This window comes from Aotus nancymaae, unplaced genomic scaffold, assembly GCF_030222135.1.
Source record: "Aotus nancymaae isolate 86718 unplaced genomic scaffold, 86718_ANA_hifiasm-v0.15.2.pri h1tg000014l, whole genome shotgun sequence".
Classification (NCBI taxonomy): Eukaryota; Metazoa; Chordata; class Mammalia; order Primates; family Aotidae; genus Aotus; species Aotus nancymaae.
Genome location: NW_026988425.1, coordinates 58,615,603 through 58,629,505, shown reverse-complemented (window position 1 = coordinate 58,629,505; position 13,903 = coordinate 58,615,603).

Sequence of the window (13,903 nt, the reverse complement as noted above, 5' to 3'; positions counted from 1 at the left end):
TGAACAGTACACTTCATTATTATTATTTTTTTGGTAACACAGAATAACTCAGATATAGTCAACAAAGAAGATTAAGGCAATAAAAATTATAAGAGGCCACATTTTGGTTTGCAAATATTTTTTTACCACTCTGTGGGTTGTCTCCTTACTTTGTTAATTATTTTGCAAATTTTTATTTTATTTTATTTTGCTGTGCAAAAGGCTTTTAGTTTGATGAATTCCTGTTTGTCTATTTTTACTTCTGTTACCTGAACTCTCAGGGTCATATGCAAAACATTGTTGCCTAGACTAATATCATGGAGCTTTTCACCTATGTTTTCTTCTAATAGTTTTGCAGTCTCAGGTCTTACATTTAAGTCTTTATATGTTTAAAGATGATTTTTATGCCTGCTGTAAGATAAAGAGTCTAATTACATTCTTCTGTATATGGACAACTAGTTTTCTCAGCTTCATTTATTGAATAGATTATTCTTTCCCCGTTGTGTGTTATCAGCCAGGTTCAGGTTCATTCTGCCTGTGCACGGTAAATCAATGACTGTGACAATGGTTTTTCTGCAAGAGAAAAAAGATTTATTCATAAGACTACTTAACAAGGAGGTGGAAGAACAGCTCTCAAATCCACTTCCTTAAAGATAATGCTTAGGAATATTTATGAGTTAGAGAAGCAGTTGGTCTAAGGCCTGGGGAAAGATGATGGGCAGTGAGGAAAAATGACGTAGTAACAGGTTTGTTCTGGATGGACAAGTGTAGTCAGGATTCATGGTATGTTAGTCTGTTCTCACGCTGCTAATAAAAGACATATCTGAGACCGGGTAATTTATAAAGGAAAGAGGTTTAATTGACTCTTAGTTATGCAGGGCTGGAGAGGCCTCAGGAAACTTAAAATCATGGCAGAAGGGGAAGCAAACATGTCCTTCACATGGCTGTGGCAAGGAGAAGTGCAGAGCAAAGTGGAGGAAAAGTCCCTTATTTATATAACCAACAGATCTTGTGAGAACTCACCCACTGTCATGAGAATAGCATGGAGGTAACCACCCTCATGATTCAGTTACCTCCCACTGGCTCTCTCCCACAACACATGAGGATTATGGGCACTACAATTCAAGATGATATTTGGGTGGGGACACAGCCAAACCATATTACGTGGCATTTAAAAGGACATATGTATGGAAAATAGCAGTGTTAGCGTGATCTGAGGGTGGAGTTTTTGGTTCTCAGATGTCAAAAAGTCACTTCTTGGGCACCTGCACAGGCACAGTTGAAGGATCACCAGTCTGAACCAGTTTCAACTGGACAGGAGCTACCCCAAGTTCCTGAAAGCTAACTGAAGCAGCTATTACCAAGGTGACTTATAACTGTTATCTATAAGGTAGCCAGTGAAAGTCGTTTTAGTATTTAGTAATGTGACTTTTAGCAGCTGTGGCCTTCAGCTTCATGGAAAAATAAAATAACAAAAAACAAGTGACCAAAAGCAAACAGAGCAAACCGTTTGGCAGACCTGATCAGATTAACCCCTTACTTTCATATGATCTTGTGGTCTTAGTAAAAAATCAATTGACTATATGTTTATGTGTTTATATCTAGGTTCTCTGTTGTGTCCCATTGGTCCACATTTCTATTTTTATGCCAGCACCATGCTGTTTTGATGACAACTGTTTTATAATATATTTTGAAGTCAGGTAGTGTGATGCCTCCAGCTTTATTCTTTTTGCTCAAGATTGTTTTATCTATTGAGACCTTTTGTGATTCCATATGAATTTATGGATTATTTTTTCTGTTTCTGTGCAAAATGACATTGGGTTTTGATAGAGATTGCATTGAATCTGTAGGTCACTTTGAGTAGTATAGACATTTTGACAATATTAGTTCTTCCAATCCACGAACAAGGGATATATATTGCACTTATATTTGCACAGAATAAATCTCACCTATTTTTGTTTTCTTCAGTTTCTTTCATGAATGTTTCATGGTTTTCAGTATGCATGTCTTGTACCTCCTTAGTTAAATTTATACCTAAGTATTTTTTGTTACTATTATAAATGAGATTCTTTTTTAATTTACTTTTTAATTATTTCATTATTAGTGTATAGAAATGCTACTGATTTTTGTTTTTTTTGATTTTATATCCTGCAACTTTGATCAGTCTATTCTTTTATCAATTATAATGGGTTTTTTTTGGTGAAATCTCTAGGGTTTTTTATATATAAAAACATGTCACCAGCAAAAGACAAGATCACTTCTTACTTTCTTATTAGGATGGCTTTTATTTCTTCCTCTGCCTATTTTGATCTGTCTAGAACTTCCAAAACTATGTTAAAAAGAAGTGGTGAATGTGGACATCTTTGTCTTGTCCCTGATTTTAGAGGAAAAGTTTTAACTTTTCATCATTGAGTGTGGTGTTAGCTATGGGTTTATCATATATGGCTTTTACTGTGCTGAGGTACATTTCCTCTATACCTCTTCTTTTGAGAGTGTTTATCATGAAATGATGATGTTGAATTTTGTCAGATGTTTTCTCTGCATCTATAGAGATGATCATATGGTTTTTATCCTTCATTTTGTTAATGTAATGAATCATATTTATTAACTTGTGAACATTAAACCATTCTTGCATCCCAGGAATAAATCTCACTTATTCATGGTGAATGATTCTTTTAATATATTGTTCAGTTTGCTAGTATATTGCTAAGGATTTTATGTCAATGTTCATTGGGGATATTGACTTGTAATTGTCTTCTTTGGAGTATCCTTATCTGGCTTTGTTATCAGGGTAATCTGAGCTTTGTAAAGGGCATTTAAAAATATTCCCTATTCCTTAATTTGTTTGTAAGACATCAAGAAGGATTGGGATTTGTCCTTTTCTAAATGTTTGGTAGAATTCAGCTATGATGCTATGCAGTCCTGTGCTTTTTTTTTTTGAAGGGAGACTTATCATTCATTCAATATTCTTACTTATTATTGATCTGTTCTGTTTTTTTTTCAAAATTCAGTCTTGGTAGGTTATATGTTTGCAGGAATTTATCCATTTCTTCTAGATTATACAATTTTTGTTGCATAATTTTTCATAATTGTTCATTAGTCTTCTTTGTATTTCTGTGGTATGAGTTTTAATGTCTTACACTTTAATTTCTGATTTTGAATCTTTTTCTCCTTAGTCTAGCTAAATATATGTCAATTTTGTTTATTTAAAAAAAACTTCATAGTTTTGAATTTTAAAATTGTTTGGTAATCTATTTTATTTTTTTCTTCTCTGATCTTTCCTTAACTGAGTAGCTTAATTGCTTACTTTGGGCTTAGGCTGTTATTTTTCTAGTTCTTTGAGGTATGAATTAGACTGCTTATTTAAGATCTTTATTCCTTTTCGATATAGATGTTTATTACTATACATTTCCCTCTAAGGACTGCTTTCACTGGACCCTATAAGTTTTAGTATGTTGTGATTCTATGTTTGTCATAAAGTTTTTATTTCCTTTTGATTTCTTCTGTGACCATTGGCTGTTTAGGAGCATGTTGTATAATTTGGCATGCTGTGAATTTCCCAAGATTTCTTCTGTTACGGATTTATAATTTCATACCATTGTGATCATAAAAGATACTTGACATGATTTCAGTCCGTTTAAATTCTTTAAGACTTGTTTTTATGAGTATGTGAACTAGCTTGATTTAGCCATCTCACAATGTATACGTATTTCAACATGTTAAGTATATGAAATTTTCATTTGTCAGTTAAAAAAAGACAAGAAACATAAATAAATAAATAAATAAATACTGTTACAATGTTAGATTTGCTTGGGAGCCTCAGGCTCCCGAAGGAGTACTGTATTTAAAGGACTTGACACATTGTTGGTGTAGGATAGCTAGGGCACACTTTAGTAAAATACTGAAAGAATTCAAAATCCAGTTTACATAGAGTAGCTTAAGTATTTTATTCTTTTTTGGCAAGGAATTGAACAATTGTGAGGCCTAGGGTAATATTTCTCAAAGTAGCTTTTAGAAAACATTATTATCACTAGGTGTTTTGAATAAAAAAAGTTTCTATTTCCAAATGAATTTTCAGAATATTGTTTTCTAGAGCTTTGTGTAGTATGTCTTGAAATTAGGAAATATGATGCCTCCATCTGTTCTTTTTGCTCAGGATTGCTTTCAGGGTTTTTTGTGGCTCCATTATAAATTTTAGGGTTCTTTCTATTTGTGTGAGGAATGTCATTGGTATTTTGATAGGAATTGAATTGAGTCTGTAATTGCTTTGTGTAGTATGGTCATTTTAACAATATTAATTCTTCCAGTTCATGATCATGGAATATCTTTCCATTTTTTTTTGTTTCTTTTTCAACTTTTAAAATCAGTGTTTTATAATTTTCTTTAGATAGAAGTTTCCTGTCTTGGTTAAATTTATTTGTAAATTTTTAAAATTCTTTTTAGCTATTGTAAATTATATTGCTTCTTGATTTCTTTTTGAAATTTTTTGCTATTGGTGTATATAAATGTTACTGATTTGTGTAGGCTGATTTTATTGTTTTGAGATATGTTCCTTTTATACCCAGTTTGGTTGAGAGATTTTATCATAAACAATGTTGATTTATTATCAAATTGATTTTTCAGTACCTGTCAAAATGACCACGTGATTTTTGCTCCTTATTCTGTTAATATGATGTATCATATTTTTTGATTTGCATATGTCAGTCCATCCTTGCATTTCTGGGATGAATCCTACTTGATCATGCTGAATAATCTATTTAATGTTTTGTTCAATTTTATTTTCTAGTATTTTGTTGAGGATTTTTGTACATCAGTGATATTGGCTGGCAGTTTTCTTTTTCCACTGAGTCCCTTATCTCGTTTTGCTATCAAGGTAATGCTGGTTTTATGGAATTAGGTTGGAAGTATTCCTTCCCCTTCTTTTTTAAAATGTTTTTTAAGAGTGTAAATAGAATTGATGTTAGTTTTTCTTTTCTTTTTTTGTTTAATTGCATTTTAGGTTTTGGGGTATATGTGAAGAACATGCAAGATCGTTGCATATGTACACACATGGCAGTGTGATTTGCTGCCTTCCTCCCCATCACCTATCTCTCCCTGTGTCCATGTGTTCTCATTGTTCAACATCCTATGAGTGAGAACATGCAGTGTTTGATTTTCTGTTCTTGTGTCAGTTTGCTGAGAATGATGGCTTCCAGGTTCATCCATGTTCCTACAAAGGACACGAATGCATCATTTTTGATGGCTGCATAATATTCTGTGGTGTATATGTGTCACATTTTCCCTGTTCAGTCTATCATCGATGGGCTACTGGGTTGGTTCCAGGTCTTTGCTATTGTAAACTGTGCTGCAGTGAAAATACGTGTGCATGTGTCCTTATAATAGAATGATTTATAATCCTTTGGATATATACCCAGTAACGGGATTGCTGGGGCAAATGAAATTTCTATTTCTAGGTCCTTGAGGAATCACCACACTGTCTTCCACAATGGTTGAACTAATTTACACTCCCACCAACAGTGTAAAAGTGTTCCTGTTTCTCCACATCCTCTCCAGCATCTGTTGTCTCCAGATTTTTTAATGATCACCTGTCTAACTGGCGTGAGATGGTATCTCAATGTGGTTTTGATTTGCATTTCTCTAATGACCAGTGATGATGAGCATTTTTTCATATGTTTGTTGGCCTCACGTATATCCTGTTCATATGCTTTGCCCACTTTTAAATGGGCTTGTTTGCTTTTTTCTTGTAAATCTGTTTTAGCTCTTTTTAGATTTTGGATATCAGTCCTTTGTCAGATGGGTAGACTGCAAAATTTTTTCCCATTCTGTTGGTTGCCGATTCACTCTAATGACTGTTTATTTTGCTGTGCAGAAGCTGTGGAGTTTGATTAGGTCCCATTTGTCTATTTTGGCTTTTGTTGCCAATGCTTTTGGTGTTTTGGTCATGAAGTCCTTGCCTATGCCTATGTCCTGAATGGTTTTGCCTAGATTTTCTTCTAGGGTTTTTATGGTGTTAGGTCTTATGTTTAAGTCTTTAATCCATCTGGAGTTAATTTTAGTGTAAGGGGTCAGGAAGTGGTCCAGTTTCTGCTTTCTACACATGGCTAGCAAATTTTCCCAACACCATTTATTAAACAGGGACTCCTTTCCCCATCACTTGTTTTTGTCAGGTTTGACAAAGATGAGATGGCTGTAGATGTGTTGTGTTGCCTCCGAGGCCTCTGTTCTTTTCCATTGGTCTGTATCTCTGTTTTGGTACCAGTACCATGCTGTTTTGATTACTGTGCCCTTGTAGTATAATTTGAAGTCCAGTAGTCTGATGCCTCCTACTTTGTTCTTTTTGCTTAGAACTGACTTGGCTATGCAGGCTCTCTTTTGGTTCCTTATGAAGTTTAAGGTGGTTTTTTCCAGTTCCGTGAAGAAGGTCATTGGTAGCTTGATGGGGATAGCATTGAGTCTGTAAATTACTTTGGGAAGTATGGCCATTTTCACGATATTGATTCTTCCTAACCATGAACATGGAATGTTTCTCCATCTGTTTGTGTCCTCTCTTATTTCATTGACCAGTGGTTTATAGTTCTCCTTGAAGAGGTCCTTTACATTCGTTGTTAGTTGTATTCCTAGGTATTTTATTCTCTTTGAAGCAATTGTGAATGGCAGTTCGTTCTTGATTTGGCTCTCTTTAAGTCTGTTATTGGTGTATAGGAATGCTTGTGATTTTTGCACATTGATTTTGTATCCTGAGACTTTGCTGAAGTTGCTTATCAGTTTCAGTACCTTTTGGGCTGAGGTGATGGGGTCTTCTAGATATACAATCATGTCATCTGCAAATAGAGACAATTTGACTTCCTCCTTTCCTAATTGAATACCCTTTATGTCTTTTTCTTGCCTGATTGCTCAGGCTAGAACTTCCAATGCTATATTGAATAGGAGTGGTGAGAGAGGGTATCCTTGTCTAGTGCCAGATTTCAAAGGGAGTGCATCCAGTTTTTGCCCATTCAGTATGATATTGACTGTTGGTTTGTTGTAAACAGCTTTTATTATTTTGAGATACGTTCCATCAATACCTAGTTTATTGAGGGTTTTTAGCATAAAGGGCTGTTGAAATTTGTCAAAGGCCTCTCTGCATCAATTGAGATAATCATGTGGTTTTTGTCTTTGGTTCTGTTTATGTGATGAATTAAGTTTATAGACTTGTATATGTTGAACCAGCCTTGCATCCCTGGGATGAAGCCTACTTGATTATGGTGGATAAGCTTTTTGATGTGCTGTTGCAATCAGTTTGCCAGTATTTTATTGAAGATTTTTGCATCTATGTTCATCATGGATATTGGCCTGTAGTTTTCTTTTCTTGTTGAGTCTCTGCCGGGTTTTGGTATCAGGATGATGTTGGTCTCATAAAATGATTTGGGAAGGATTCCCTCTTTTTGGATTGTTTGGAATAGTTTCAGAAGGAATGGTACCAGCTCCTCTTTGTATGTCTGGTAAAATTTGACTGTGAACCCATCCGTACCTGGGCTTTTTCTGGGTGGCAGGCTCTTAATTGCTGCCTCAACCTCAGACCCTGTTATTGGTCTATTCATGGTTTTGACTTCTTCCTGGTTTAGGCTTGGGAGGATGCAAGTGTCCAGAAATTTATCCATTTCTTCCAGGTTTACTAGTTTATGTGCATAGAGTTGTTTGTAATAATCTCTGATGATGGTTTGAATTTCTGTGGAATCTGTGGTGATATCCCCTTTATCATTTTTTATTGCATCTGTTTGATTCTTCTCTCTTTTCTTTTTTATTAATCTGGCTAGTGGTCTGTCTATTTTGTTGATCTTTTCAAAAAATCAGCTCCTGGATTTATTGATTTTTTTGAAGGGTTTTTTGTGTCTCTACCTCCTCAGTTCTGGTTTGATCTTAGTTATTTCTTGTCTTCTGCTAGGTTTTGAGTTGTTTTGATCTTGCTCCTGTAGATTTTTCAATTTTGATGATAGGGTGTCGATTTTAGATCTCTCCTTGCTTCTCATGTGGGCATTTATTGCTGTATATTTTCTCCTAGAGAGTGCTTTAAATGAGTCTTAGAGATTCTGGTATGTTGTGTCTTCATTCTTCTTGGTCTCAAAGAACATCTTTATTTATGCCTTCATTTCATTGTTTATCTAGTCAACATTCAAGAGAAAGTTGTTCAGTTTCCATGAAGCTGTGTGGTTCTGAGTTAGTTTCTGAATTCTGAGTTCTAACTTGATTGCACTGTGGTCTGAGAGATTCTTTGTTATGATTTCCGTTCTTTTGCATTTGCTGAGGAGTGATTTACTTCCAATTATGTGGTCAATTTTAGAGTAGGTGTGATGTGTTGCTGAGAAGGATGTATATTCTGTGGATTTGGGGTGGAGAGTTCTGTAAATGTCTATTAGGTTTGCTTGTTCCAGGTCTGAGTTCAAGTCCTGGATATCCTTGTTAATTTTCTGTCTCGTTGATCTGTCTAATATTGACAGTGGGGTGTTAAAGTCTCCCACTATTATTGTTTGGAAATCTAAGTCTCTTTGTAAGTCATTAAGAACTTCCGTTATGTGTCTGGGTGCTCCTGTATTGGGTGCATATATGTTTAGGATCGTTAGCTCTTCTTGCTGCATTGATCCTTTTACCATTATGTAATGTTCTTCTTTGTCTCTTTTGATCTTTGTTGGTTTAAAGTCTATTTTATCAGAGATGAGAATTGCAACTCCTGCTTTTTTTTGCTCTCCATTTGCTTGTTAAATCTTCCTCCATCCCTTTATTTTGAGCCTTTGTGTATCCTTGCATGTGAGATGTGTTTCCTGGATGCAGCACACCGATGGGTTTTGGCTTTTTATCCAATTTGCCTGTCTGTGTCTTTTGATTGGGGCATTTAGCCCATTTACATTTAGGGTTAATATTGTTATGTGTGAATTTGATCCTGCCATTTTGGTGCTAGCTGGCTGTTTTGCCCATTAGTTGATACAGTTTCTTCATTTTGTGATGCTCTTTACCATTTGGTATGTTTTTGGAGTGGCTGGTATTGGTTGTTCCTTACTATGTTTAGTGCCTCTTTCAGGAGCTCTTGTAAAGCAGTCCTGGTGGTGGTGAAATCTCTGAATACTTGCTTGTTCACAAAGGATTTTATTTTTCCTTCAATTATGAAGCTTAGTTTGGCTGGATATGAAATTCTGGGTTGAAAGTTCTTTTCTTTAAGGATGTTGAATATTGGCCCCTACTCTGTTCTGGCTTATAGGGTTTCTGCTGAGAAATCTGCTGTGAGTCTGATGGGCTTCCCTTTCTGTGTTACCCAACCTTTCTCTCTGGCTGACTTTAGCATTTTCTCCTTCATTTTGACCCTGGTGAATCTGACAATTATGTGCCTTGGGGTTGCTCTTCTTGAGGAATATCTTTGTGATGTTCTCTGTATTTCCTGGACTTGAATATTGGCCTGCCTTGCTAGATTGGGGCACTTTTCTTGAATAATATCCTGAAGAATATTTTCCAGCTTGGATTCATTCTCTTCGTCACATTCAGGTACACCTATCAAACATAGATTTGGTCTTTTCACATAGTCCCATATTTCTTGGAGACTTTGTTCATTCCTTTTTACCCTTTGTTCTCTAATCTTGCCTTCTCATTTTATTTTAGTTAGTTTATCTTTGACCTCTGATATCTTTTCTTCTGCTTGGTCAATTCGGTTATTGAAACTTGTGTATGCTTTGTGACATTCTCGTGTTCTGTTTTTCAGCTCCATCAATTCACTTATATTCCTCTGTAGGTTGTTTATTCTCATTAGCCTTTCATCAAATCTTTTTTCACTGTTCTTAGTTTCTTTGCATTGGGTTAGAACATGTTCTTTTAGCTCATGGAAGTTTCTTATTACCCACCTTCTGAAGCCTGATTCCGTGAATTCATCACACTCATTCTCCATCCAGCTTTGTTCCCTTGCTGGTCAGGAGTTGTGATCACTTGTAGGAGGAGAGGCATTCTGGTTTCAGGTGTTTTCAACCTTTTTGTGCTGGTTTCTTCCCATCTTTGTGGATTTATCCACCTGTCATCTTTGTAGTTGTTGACTTTCAGATTGGGTCTCTGAGTGGATGTCCAGTTTGTTGATGGTGAAGTTATTTCTTTCTGTTTCTTAGTTTTCTTTCTAACAGTCTGGCCTTATGCTATAGGACTGCTGAGGTCCACTCCAGGCCCTGCTTGCCTGGGGATCACCTGCAGCAGCTGCAGAACAGTAAGGGTTGCTGCCAGTTTCTTCTTCTTCTATCTTTGCCCCCAAAGGATACCTGCCAGATGTCAGTCTGAGTTCTCCTTTATGAGGTGACTCTTTGGATATACGGGGGTCAGGGAGCTGCTTGAGGAGACAATCTGTCCTTTATAGGAGCTCCAGTGCTGAGCTGTGAGCTCTCTTGTTCATTCAGAGCTGCTGGGCAGGTATGTTTAAGTATGTTGCAGCAGAACACATAAACCCTTTTTTTCCCCCCAGGTCCTCTGTTCCAGGGAGTTAGGGCTTTATTTATGAGTTTCTGTTGTGATGCTGCCTTTTTTCAGGGCTGCCCTGCCCAGCGAGGAGGCAGCCTAGTCACTGTCTGCCTGCAGAGGCTTTGCTAAGCTGCTGTGGGCTCTGCCCAGCTGCTGTGTGAACTTCCCTGCAGTCCTGTTTATACGAGTATAGTTAGAACTGCCTCAGCAATGGTGGCCCACCTCTATAACGGCAAACTCTGTAATGTCGGGATCCCTTGGCAATGGTGGGTTACCTCAGGAATGGCAAACTACTTCTGTAGTGGTGGACTGCCTCGGTAATGGCAGATACCTCTCCCCCACAGAGCTGGACTGTCCTGGGTTCAGCTGTGCTTGCTGTGAAACTCTCAATCCAGAGCATTTCTGATTGCTGTTTTTTGTGGGTGTGGGACCAGCCAAGCCTGATCACCTGGCTCCCTGCCTTAGAGCCTATTTTTTTTTTTAGTTGAATGGTCGACTGTCTCCCAGTCATTCCAGTCACCTGTTGAAAAGGTGCCGGGATCTGTGTGATTTCCTGTGCAGTGACCCACTGCACCGGCTGAAACAGCGTCGCTGAGATTCGTGGCGCTTTTTTGTCTGGGAATCTCCTGGCCTGAAACATCCCTGTTTCATTCCCCTTTTTAATCAGATGAATGGGTTACTCTGCCTTCCCAGAATTCCAATCACCAGCTAAAACAGCACCCAGACCCATGTATTTTGTATGGAGACCCGCCGTGCCAGGGTGCCAGCAAAACAGCCATGCCAGCGAAAACAGCCGTGCAGGCCAAACCAGCCGTGCTGGTGATCCGGGGCTCCTCTGCCTGGAATCTCCTGGTCTGTGGGCAATAAAAATCTGTCTGAAAATTGGCATCCACTCACCCACCATGCTTTTGCTGGGAGCTGCAATACTGAGCTGCTCCTAATCGGCCATCTTGGATTCCTCCTCATTAGTTTTTCTTTAAATGTTTGGTAGAATTTTCAGTGAAGCCATCATGTTCTGGGATTTTCTTTGTTGGAAGACTTTTTATTAGGGCCTCATCTTGTTACATATTATTGGTTTGTTGAGGTTATTTCTTCATGGTTCAGTTTTGGTAGGTCGTGAATGTCTCAGAATGTATCCATTTCTTCTAGGTTTTCCAATTTGCTGAAATATAGTTGTTCATAATAACATCTAATGATTCTTTGTATTTCTGTGTTCTCAATTATGTCTCAATTTTTTTTTTGTTTACAATTTTACCTATTTGGCACCTTCCTGTCTTTTTGTTGTTGTTATTAGTCCAGTTAGAAGTTTGTTCATTTTGGTTATCTTTGGTAAAAACCAACTTTTCATCTTGTTGATCTTCTGTATTTTTTTCAGATCTTAATGTCATTTATTTCTGCTCTAATCTTTATTATTTATTTATTTATTTCTACTGATTTTGTAGTTTTTTTTCTTGATTTTTCACTTTCTTGTGATGAATTGTTGGGCTGTTTATTTGAAAATCTTTCTGTTTTTTGTTGTCAGTGTTTATTGCTATATACATCCTCCTTAGTGCTGCTTTTGCCGTATCCCATAGATTTTCATGTATTATATTTCAATTTTCATTTGTTTCGATAAATGTTTAAACTGTATTCTTTTTTTTTTTTTTTTGAGATGGAATCTTGCTCTGACACCAGGCTGGAGTACAGTGTGCAATCTCAGCTCACTGCAACCTCTGCCTTCTGGTTCAAGTTATTCTTCTGCCTCAGCCTCCTGAGTAGCTGGGACTACAAGCATGCACCCCCATGCCTGGATAATTTTTTTGTATTTTTTAGTAGAGACAGGGTTTCACCATGTTGGTCAGGATGGTCTCAATTTCTTTACCTCATGATCCACTCTCCTTAGCTTCCCAAAGTGCTGGGATTATAGGCATGAGCCACTGCACCCAGACTAAATTTTTCTTCTTAATTTCTTCATTGACACATTGGTTATTCAGGAGCATGTTGAATTTCCAAGGGTTTGTGTATTTTTGAGGTTCCTCTTGTTATTAATGTCCAGTTTCTTTCATTATTGTCAGAAAACATAAATGATGTCATTACTACCTTTTTGAATTTGTTGAGACTTGTTTGGTGGCCTAAGATATGGTGTATTTTGGAGAATGTTACATGTAGTGATGAAAAGAATGTCTGTTCTGCAATACTTGGGTGAAATGTCCTATAAATGTCAATTAGGCCTATTTGGTCTAATGTATAGTTTAATGGCAATGTTTCTTCGTTGATTTTTGTTCTGGATGTTCTGTTCATTACTAAGGGTAGCCTGCTAAGATCTTCTACTATTATTACATTGCAGTCTATCTCTCCCTTTAGATATACTTATATTTGCTTTATATACTTTGGAGCTCTATTGTTGGGTGCATAGATACTTGTCATTGTTATATCATCTCACTGAATTTCCCCTTCATTTTTATATAGATACCTTCCTTGTCACTTTTTTAGTCTTTGATTTGTAGTCTATTTTTATCTGATATAAATATTCCTGAGTTTTCTTTTTCTTTTTCTTTTTCTTTTTTTTCTGGTTTCCAGTTGCACAAAATAACTTTATCCACTCCTTCACTTTCACTCTGTTGTGTCTTTATAGATGAAGTGTGTTTCTTGTAGACAGCATATAGTTGGGTCTTGATCCTTTCTCCATTCAGTCACTCTATGCATTTTAATTGAAGAATTGAGTCAATTTATATTCATTGTTACTGCTGATAAGGACTCATTACTACGATTTTGTTGCTTGGTTTCTGATTGTCTTGTAACTTCTTGTTTCCTCTACCTTTCTTACTGTCATCCTTTGTAGTTAAGTGATTTTCTCTGGTAGTAAATTTTAAATAATTGCCTTGCATTTTTATTGAAGCTATTGTAGATTTTTGCATTGTGGTTACCATGAGGCTTACAGAAACATCTTATAAGAAGTTAGTTTAAAGAGATGACATCTTAGATCATAATGAAGAAATAGAAACAAACAGAAAAAGGGGGGAAAAAACCCTTTTCACTTTAACTACATCACTCTCCAGTATTTAACCTTATGTTGTCTCACTTTACATGTTTTTAATCTATCTCTTAACAAGCTGCTGTAGCTGTTATTGTTTTTGGTAATTATTCTTTTGGACTTTATACTAGAATTATAAATTGATTGTAAATGACAGCTACAATATTATTGTATATTTCTTCATGTGCTTACTTTTATTTGTGGGTTTGTATGTTCACTTTTTTTTTTGCATGTTAGTGTTTTTTCCTTCAGATTGAAGAACTTATCATTTCTGGTAAGATTGATTTGGTGGTGTTGGTGAATTCTCTCAGCTTTTGTTTATCTGGGAATGACTATTTCTCCTTCATATTTGAATGATAGCTTTGCAGGATAGACTATTGTTAGATGCTAGTTTTCTTTGTTTTAGTACCTTGAAAATGTCTGCTTTTTCCTGGCTGATATGGTTTG